Source organism: Scylla paramamosain, chromosome 5, assembly GCF_035594125.1.
Source record: "Scylla paramamosain isolate STU-SP2022 chromosome 5, ASM3559412v1, whole genome shotgun sequence".
Lineage (NCBI taxonomy): Eukaryota > Metazoa > Arthropoda > Malacostraca > Decapoda > Portunidae > Scylla > Scylla paramamosain.
Genome location: NC_087155.1, coordinates 27,410,299 through 27,420,055, shown reverse-complemented (window position 1 = coordinate 27,420,055; position 9,757 = coordinate 27,410,299). Strand labels below are relative to the sequence as shown.

At 44.3% G+C, this 9,757-nt stretch overlaps 1 protein-coding gene across 7 annotated transcripts in view; it reads left to right on the top strand.

The window, feature by feature from the left end:
- The window catches only part of LOC135100760 (Ig-like and fibronectin type-III domain-containing protein 2), a 393,660-nt gene that overhangs the window by 104,368 nt on the left and 279,535 nt on the right, over window positions 1–9,757 (top strand). For all 7 annotated transcript variants that reach the window (XM_064004013.1, XM_064004012.1, XM_064004018.1 and 4 more), the window contains one exon: window positions 4,110–4,204. The gene's annotated coding sequence lies outside the window, so the exon portion shown is untranslated. The remainder of the gene's footprint in view (window positions 1–4,109; window positions 4,205–9,757) is intronic.

Below are 9,757 nucleotides of genomic sequence, written 5' to 3'. Positions count from 1 at the left end.
ACGAATGTTGTGTATCATTCCTCAGTGACCTTCCAAACCCCGCCCCTCCCCCTACTCCCGTATTCCTCCTCCTCCTTTCTCTCCCTCTCATTCCCTTCCATCTCCGCATATCCCTTCCTTCTCCCGCACACCCCGCCCACCCCGACCCTTGCCCTCAGAAACAGCGTGCCGGGCGGGGTCTGGCCGGTGCGCTGGCCCTGATATTTCCGGGGTGATGGTCGTCTACCCCAACAGTTGCCGGCGGCCTATTGCAGCGCCGCGCCGCCTCGACATGGGCACGCCTTGGGCCGCGTGACCTGCATCCCAGCGTGTTGTGGTCGTGACGTGCACACACCACCGGCATTAATAATAGTTTTGCTGGTACTGATGCTCCACAACAACACCAACAACATATACGTATATTAATAAACACAAGAGCAACAACAATAGTAACAGCAACAACGACAACGACGACACCACAACAACAACGTACTACTAATATTGCGACATACTTCAACAACAGCACTATTAGCATTTTACAGCAACTAACAGCTAGTACATCCACCACACTATTGCTACCACCACCATCACCACACACCTCCACACACACCGCACAACACTCACTACAGCCCAATACATCCGACTCCTCGTCTGTCAGTGTCTAGGAGATAGTGTGTCATGAGATACAGAAGCCGCAGGTGTGTTTCGCTCCCTCCTGTGCCTCCCTCGGGTCATCCGTCACCACCGCAACCCTGGCGACGTGATGCACTCCCCAGTGGTGCAGCGGCGCCTTTACTGCCTCATGTAAAGGGAGACGATCCGCCGCGGCACGTGTAAAGGGAATGTTTGTTTTATTTACACTCGCACGTAAAACCCAGAGAGAGAGAGAGAGAGAGAGAGAGAGAGAGAGAGAGAGAGAGAGAGAGAGAGAGAGAGAGAGAGAGAGAGAGTATTTTTCTTCTACACTCGCTGAGCTATCCATCGCTTTACCTGCCGAAGGAAAACTCCAACACACGTCTGTACTGATCCGGCGGGAGGAGGAGGTGCGTGTTAGCCTGCTGGCGTGGCTGACGGATGGTCTGGGCTGCCTGTCTGCATGATTATCACCAGAACACCGTCACACGCCCACATGGACCTCCTGCATAACGAGGATTTAGAGTATATAACGTGTGTGTGTGTGTGTGTGTGTGTGTGTGTCGAAGTTTGCAAGTCATGGCGTTTGCATAACACAACTTTCATCACTCAGAGTAGGATTGACTGACAGCCACCGTTGACCTTCATTCATGCTGGGTAACAAGTGGACTTCAGTAATGCTTCGCTAGTGGATGCACGGACGACTGCCTGCCTGCCTGTCTGCCCACCTGCCTGACTGACTGACTAACTGGCTTACTGACTGACTGACTGGCTTTGACTGACTGACTGGCTTACTGACTGACTGACTGGCTTACCGACTGACTTGCTGAGTGTCTGGCTGCGGCTGCTGACGAGGAGAAGAAAAAGAAGACAAAGAACATGGACTCGTACGTGATGGTTCAGGTTTGCGCAGTCAAGGACACACACAAGTTTCCAAGCGAGTCATGAGCCTTGAAATCGAGGAGCCTTGAGTGTGTTTTTAGCCCTCGACCCTCGCTTGGCTTGTCGAGTGTGCACCGAGATAGCGACACACCGCCAGGACACAAGCTGCTCTCGCCTCTCCTTGCTCCTCTCCCAGCCTCTCACAGCTCTGTTATTCCGTAGTGTTTTTCTTCTCCTCCTTAACTCTCCCTGTTTCTGTTACCCCATTCCCTTCTGTTCTTACTTTCTATCTTCTTTCCTTCCTTCGTATATTTTTTTCTCCACTATCTATTCCTTCTTGTCCTTCCTTTTCTATTTGTCACTCATTTCTTTCATTTTATTCCTTTCTAGCCCAATTTTTCTACCTCCATTTCTTTCCTCCTTTCCTCCTTATCTTTCTTCCGAGTTCTCGTCCCTCATTCCTCCTTATCTCACAACAAGCCACTCCTTCCTATCTCTATTTCCTCCCTATCACTTCTTTCCTCTTATCTCCATCCCTCTGGCTCCCTTTTCCTCTCCTCCTGCCTTGCCCCTATCTTCTTCCTTCCTACCTGGGGTGCTGAGGAGGGAGAGGAGAGGAGGAGAGAGAGAGAGAGAGAGGACAGGGAGAGGAGGACAGGTACCGCTAGAGGGCGTGTTTGTACTCTCCAAGCTGCCGTGGGTGGACGAGGGCTAGTCTGACATCCTCCTCGCAGACCCTGACTGACTTAGGACTTTCGCCTCGCCGCCGCTTAGTGTCTGACCTTAACTGACTCTCTCATTCACTCTCACTCGCCTGTTCTCCCTCGCTTTCCTTCAGTCACGGGATGACTCACTCACTCTCACTGTCTCTGTCTGTTTCTCACGCGTTCGTTCGTTCGGTGACTCTTATTTTCATGTTCGCTTCTCCGTGTCGTTTTTTTTTTTTGTGAATTTTGTCGTGTATTTTTTTTTTTTTTTTTAGATATGTGTTATACGTATGGTCGCGCACTCATTCACTCACTTTCTCTTGTTCGTTTTGTGACTCACCCGTTCACTTACTCATTCTCCCACTCATTCAGACAGTCAGTCAATCAAAAAGGCAATTGGCTCTTCGTTCACTCACTCATCAATGTACTCACGCAGTTACGCTCCCAGCCATTCATTTGATCACTCGTTTCTTCATCACAGAATTCATGTCACACACACACACACACACACACACACACACACACACACACACACACACACACACACACACACACACACACACACACACACACACACACACAATGACACTCACAACATACGTACACACATACTCATGACACACTTCTTATACTCCTGACACTCAACACACACACACACACACACACACACACACACACACACACACACACACACACACACACACACACACACACACACACACACACACACACACACACACACACACACATCCACTTATCTGTATCCTTCTCATGTCGTCTCTCTCAATGGATAGCTGGCTACACCAAGCTGCATTCGCTCCCACAAGCAGCATATCTCAGCATCCTCCTTCCCTCATACCTCTTCTATATGACCGCCCCGTGCCGCTCCTGCTTCGAGGGTCAATACATGCAGGGAGGGAGGGTTCTGGCGGCGCTGCAGGGTCAAAAGCACCAGCCAAGTTAAAAACAAGAGCAGCCTCAGCGAGTAATTGTATGCAAATGTCCATCTTCTCCAGATTATTTCTCGTTCCCTTTTTTAGTTTGGGAGGGAGGAAAGTTTTGATGATGGTAATAGTCATGTGTGTGTGGGGATTGTGATGATAGTGGTGGTGGTGGTGGTGGTGGTGGTGATGCAGCCAGGATTCAGGATTTTGTGGCTACCTGGCTAAGCTTCCTTGTTTTTTTATTTTATTTCTCAAATATTTTTTAGCCTGTAGGTACAGACTCCGTTTTTTATTTCTTAATAGTATGAATTTCTAAGGCGTGAGGACGAAAACATGTATATTCCTGTTTTTCAGAAAGGAATGATGTAATTTCTTTTATTCTGAAGATATGAATCTGTGTGGGAAGGAAAGTGATCGAAGGAAGGGAGAAGGGAGGGAGGGAGGGAAGGAAGGAGGGAGGGAGAGAAGGAAAGTCGATGATAGGAGGATGGGAGAGAGGGAGGCAGAGGAGGAGAAGGGAGGGAGGCAGAGGAGAAGGGAGGGAGACAGAGGAGAAGAAGGGAGGGAGAGAGGGAGGGAGTGAGGCATTCGATATAAGGTTGTTCACTTCTAATGAAACCCGACCCTTGCCTTGCTTAGTGGTTCATGAGATATCCTAATGATGCCCTGTGTGTGTGTGTGTGTGTGTGTGTGTGTGTGTGTGTGTGTGTATTGATGTTGATGTAACACGTTTTTTGACACACACACACACACACACACACACACACACACACACACACACACAAAGAACATAATCGACCAATGTGTTTTGTATTGTGATGTTTGTGTGTGTGTGTGTGTGTGTGTGTGTGTGTGTGTGTGTGTGTGTTGCGTGGATCCTAAAATGGTGATCTAAAGCAAATATACAAATAAATAAGAAATAATATGCCTAATCCCTGTCATAAATGAATCTCTTCTGTTGCAGGTAAGAGCAAATTGGTGACTCCCCTTGCCCACCTCTCATCGAGCCACGTGGGTCCTCTCCTCTTCCTCCTGCCGTCCCTCACCACCACCGCCACAGTAAGGGAACCAGTGCGGGACATTTCCTCCGTCTTGACCTCTTCCCCTTCGGACGTTTTCTTCTTTCTAACATCTTCCATTCCAGACATTTTTTTCCTCTCATTCATTTTCCCTAGGACATTTTTACCATCTGGCAATTTCTCTGTAGACTTTACATTAACTTAACCAAACCTAACAATTTAACTTAACCTTACCTTACCTTACTTAACCTAACCTAACCTAACAAACCTAACCTAACCTAACAAAAAGGAAATATGATCCTAAGGTAACCAGTCTACCACCACCACCACCACCACCGCTACCTCCAAAGAGTGCCTGACATGCATTCAGATGGCGCCACTTTCTTTTCTGTTGCAGTCCCTGAGAGAGATGATATTGCGATCACCATTGGCATGCAGTTTTGATAAAAGTATTGATGACGGTGGTGGTGCTAGTGGTGGTGGTGGTGATAGTAGTAGTAGTAGTAGTAGTAGTAGTAGTAGTAGTAGTAGTAGTTTCTTGTAGCGTATGCTTATTTATTTATCTAATTATTTATTTATTTATCTATTTATTTGTATATTGGAAATCCTTTACTCAGTATAAAATATGTAAGAGCATCATTTTGTGCCACTCATTTATTTGCACATATCCTTAATTATGTATATATGTGCATGATTACTTATGTATGTATGCGTGTGCTTACTTATTTACTTACGTGATGATTCGTTGATGCTGCAGTTTAAAGAGAGAGAGAGAGAGAGAGAGAGAGAGAGAGAGAGAGAGAGAGAGAGAGAGAGAGAGAGAGAGAGAGAGAGAGAGAGAGAGAGAGAGAGAGAGAGAGAGAGAGAGAGAGAGAGAGAGAGAGAGAGAGAGAGAACTAGCTCAGTGTACCATTAGAAAAGGACTCAAATACTAACACCACCAGAAGGCATCCATGTTTCCCGAGTCTTGAGGGGAAAGGGAACGAACTATAAAATATGGAAAGAAGCTGGAGGGACGAACGAGTAGGGGAAAAAAAAAAGAAAAGAAAAAAAGATATAGCAAGTGGTGGTGTTTTGTCGAGTTTCACTGTTTCGATTCGCGAGGTTCGAAGTGAGCCCTTGACCGGCGTGTGCTGTGTGTGTTGCTGTATGTGTTGCGTTGTTAATTTGTTTGCCTAACGCGACCGTCCCTTGCCATTTGTGTTGCCCGAAGCTTCAATTTCCTGGTGCAAATTTTTGTTCGCGTTTGAAGGTGTTCTTTTATTCATGGAGAGAGAGAGAGAGAGAGAGAGAGAGAGAGAGAGAGAGAGAGAGAGAGAGAGAGAGAGAGAGAGAGAGAGAGAGAGAGAGAGAGAGAGAGAGAGAGAGAGAGTACTACATTTATTTATCTATATTTATTCATTTATTTATTTTTTACTCATTGATATACAGAATGGCTGTTTTCAATATGTTATGACAAGAGAGAGAGAGAGAGAGAGAGAGAGAGAGAGAGAGAGAGAGAGAGAGAGAGAGAGAGAGAGAGAGAGAGAATACAGGAACCCAACTCGATGCAAAGGAAATAAAAATGTATACCTACACACACACACACACACACACACACACACACACACACACGGAAAAAAAATGAAATTCCAAAACACTGCCAAATATGTTCCTGATTTTACACTTTTACACTGTTTCCCTAAAATCCAATGCATGTTAAAAATGCACAACTGGGCGCGTGGGACAAAAGGGCACCGAGGAACAGCGAGGCAAAAAGATCCCATGGTGGTGCAAGAAGAAGAAGGCCAGAACACGAAATGGTGAAAACGTCCTGTCGTGTTTTTGTGAAGAGGAAAATCAGGAAAAAAAAGTAAAAAAAACAAATAATGAATAAAAGACCATGTAACAAAATGATAAAAGAAGAAAAAATAAGGGAAATAAATCTGAGTAAATAGGGAATGACTGAAAAAAAAAGATTATGCATGAATAGATTTTGTGATCGGAGAAAAGTGACTGAAAAAATACAACTGATTTTTTTTTTTTTATCCGAGGGAAGAAGAACTACAGAGGAGAAAATACAAGAATGACTGAAAAAAAAAAATATATATATACAAGATAGGATTTAATTATCCGTGAAAAGGAAATGACTGAAAAAAAAATATACAAGAATAGATTTTACGACTTGAGAAAAGGGAATAGCTGAAAAGATGTAAAAGAATGATTTTCGTGATTTTGAATAAAGGAAATAGGAAAAAAATAATTATACAAGGATTTTTTTTATATCTAGGAAAAGAGGACGAGTGAGAGAAAGAGATGGAAAAAAAAAACAAAGGTAAAAGAAGTGATAAAACAAAGGGATGACAGAAACAGGTAACAGGGAATAATACGAGGATGAAACGTAAGAAAAATGGGAAAAAAGCATAACTTGTCGATTGCCAGGAAGAAATAGGAGACAACAGCAAGAAACAGAATAAAGAAGTGAAGCAAAAAAAGGATAAAAATCGCTTATATGCGTATCGAATAAGGCGAAGAGGAGGAAGAAGAAGACAAAAAAAGGGTGAAAACTAAATAAAAATAAAAAAAAGATTGAGCAACTGTAAGGGGATGAAACGGAGGAAGAAGAATAAGAAAAATAAAGAAAAAAAGAGGATAGCGTGATATATGGCAAAAGGTGAAATACCAATATATGACACAGAGAGAGAGAGAGAGAGAGAGAGAGAGAGAGAGAGAGAGAGAGAGAGAGAGAGAGAGAGAGAGAGAGAGAGAGAGAGAGAGAGAGAGAGAGAGAGAGAGAGAGAGAGAGAGAGAAAACAAGATGAAATACAAATAAAAAGTGAAAAAAAATAATGGCAAATCCACTACCTAAGAGGAAGTAGGAAAAAAGAGGAAAAAAAAATATATATCTATATATATCTATCTATCTATCTATCTATCTATCTATCTATCTATCTATCTATCTATCTATCTATCTATCTATCTATCTATCTATCTATCTATCTATCTATCTATCTATCTATCTATATATATATATATATATATATATATATATATATATATATATATATATATATATATATATATATATATATATATATATATATATATATATATGTGTGTGTGTGTGTGTGTGTGTAAGGAAACACAAAATAAAAATAAATATGTCAAGCTGATACACTAAATAAAATGAAGAGAAAGAAGAATTAAGTTGAAATTTGAAAAAAAAAAAATAATAATACGAATAGAAGAAAGCGAAAAACGAAACATGAAATAAGGAGACGTGAAATAATGGAAATACTGGTACACTGAATAAATTAGAGAGACAAGACAAGAATGCAGAATTAAGAGACATAAAAAAAAGGGAAAACGGAGAAATATTGAAGACAAGAACGCAAAAGTAAGAGAGAGATAAAAGAAAGAAAAGATAGTCAAAACAAGAAGGCAAAACAGAGAGAGAGAGAGAGAGAGAGAGAGAGAGAGAGAGAGAGAGAGAGAGAGAGAGAGAGAGAGAGAGAGAGAGAGAGAGAGAGAGAGAGAGAGAGAGAGAGAGAGAGAGAGAGAGATAAGAAGCAATGAAGACATGAACACAAAATTAAGAGATAAAAATAATATAGAAGAGAAATTAAGTGGTAAATTCAGAGTAAAAAAAAATAAATAAAATAAATCAACACAAAAGAAAACTCTGCTAACAAGAAGGCAAAATCAAGCGACAGATAAAGTAAATAAATAAAAAACATTGCGGAAGATAAGAACGCAGACTTAAGAGAGAGATAGATAAGAAGCACTGAAGACAAGAACTCAGAACTATGAGACAAATTCAAAGGAAAAAAAAAAAGGAGGATAGCACAAGCAAATCGAGTAACAGTAAGAGCAGCAGGAGAAGGAAGAGGACAAGGCGGACACGAATAGCACCAAGAGTACGAAGTGTGACGGACGGAGTGTGACGCCCTAAAGACTACAGTTAGCCCGGGGTCGCTCAGGTAACCGGTTCCGCCCCGACAACGGTTCGCGGAGTTGTTATGGCAGTGGCTGGGCGAGGGGGAGGGAGAGGGAGAGAGGGAGTAGGAGAGCTCCAATCAGCCTCCACCCAGGGCATCGCCAACCTGCTCCCCCCAGCTCCCTACCCACAGGTATCCAGCAAGGGCGTCCCGATTTATAGCTGCCCAGGGGAAAGATTGTCAATAGTTAGGAATGTGTACTGTGTGTGTATGTGTGTGTGTGCGCGTGTGCGCGCGCCTGTGCGTGTGTGTGATTACTTTATTTGAAGGACTCGTGTTCATCAGTGTCGAGTGGAAAGATTGATGATGATAATAGTAATAATAATAATAATAATAATAATAATAATAATAATAATAATAATAATAATAATAATAGTAATAATCATGAAAACTGAAATAGCGTACACGTAATTTCACACACCAAAGGAATTGACAAGATTTATGAGTAGTATCGAAAAAAAGTCCCATAATTCACTTGCAATAGAGCGCGAACGTGTGAATGACCATCGCCCACATTCACTTCACCTTTTACCTTCGAACTGGCGGTGCCGCGGATGGAAAAGGGGAATGGAAACGAGAGGGGAGGCAAGCAGAGGGGAGGTGTGGCCTGAGTGTGTGTCCAGGTGTAGTCCAAGAGCAGCGTGAGTGTGTTCAGGTGCAAATCCCAATCGTGCGTGATCTGTGAGGTGGTGATGCGTGACTCCTGGCGGTGCAGACCCTCCGGATGTGAAGGCGTGGGTTGTAGAGACGGTAATGAATGATGTCACATAGGGCAGTAGGATCGTTATATATTGGAGGGTTTGTCACTAAGCACAAGTCCGTCACATAAAAAAGGGTAGCATCGTCACACAGCATCAGTCCGTCACATGAAAGATTGTCACACAGCAATGGCCCGTCACGCTAAAGATCCTTCACCCAGTGCAGGTCCGTCACTTATTGTGGGTCCGTCAGGTAGAGTAATTCCGTCACAGAAAGCTGGTCCCCCATACAGCACTGGCCCGTCACGTGAAAGGATCATTATGCAACACACACATCCGTCACACAGCACATGGGTATCACACATACATAAGTTCATCAAACAGTGAAGGTCTCACTCAGCGCAAGTCAGTCACACCGGACATTCCCGTCACAGCGTAAAAGTCCCGTCACTCAAAGAACATGCCATCTGAGTAGCAGTGACGCGAGCCCCGGTACAAGCAGTCAGTCTTCTAAATTTCATGGGCAGGCAGGCAGTCAGGCAGGCAGGCAGGCAGGCAGTCAGGCAGGCAGGCAGGGAGGCAGCAGCAGCGGACGCGACCTGGGCCAACGCACTCCCAGCCTGTCGCCGCCGCTTACTCGGCCAGGGACAGCGGCGGGTGTTGACCTGCGCCGCGCTGCTCCCCGCCCTCCCGCCCCATGGCCTTCTCTCATTCTTACCCAGCCCTGACCTAAACACAGCTCCCCCTCCCTTGTCCCCGCCTTATCCCCCTGCTCCTCCTGGTCCTCTTCCTGGTTCTTCCTGTCCTTCCTCCTCTCGCCCTCACCCATCTCCCTCGAGTCTCCTCCCTCTCACCTTCCCTCCTTGTTTTCCTCCTCCGCCTTTCTCCAACGGGATGCAGCGCCAGTCACCCCGGCGA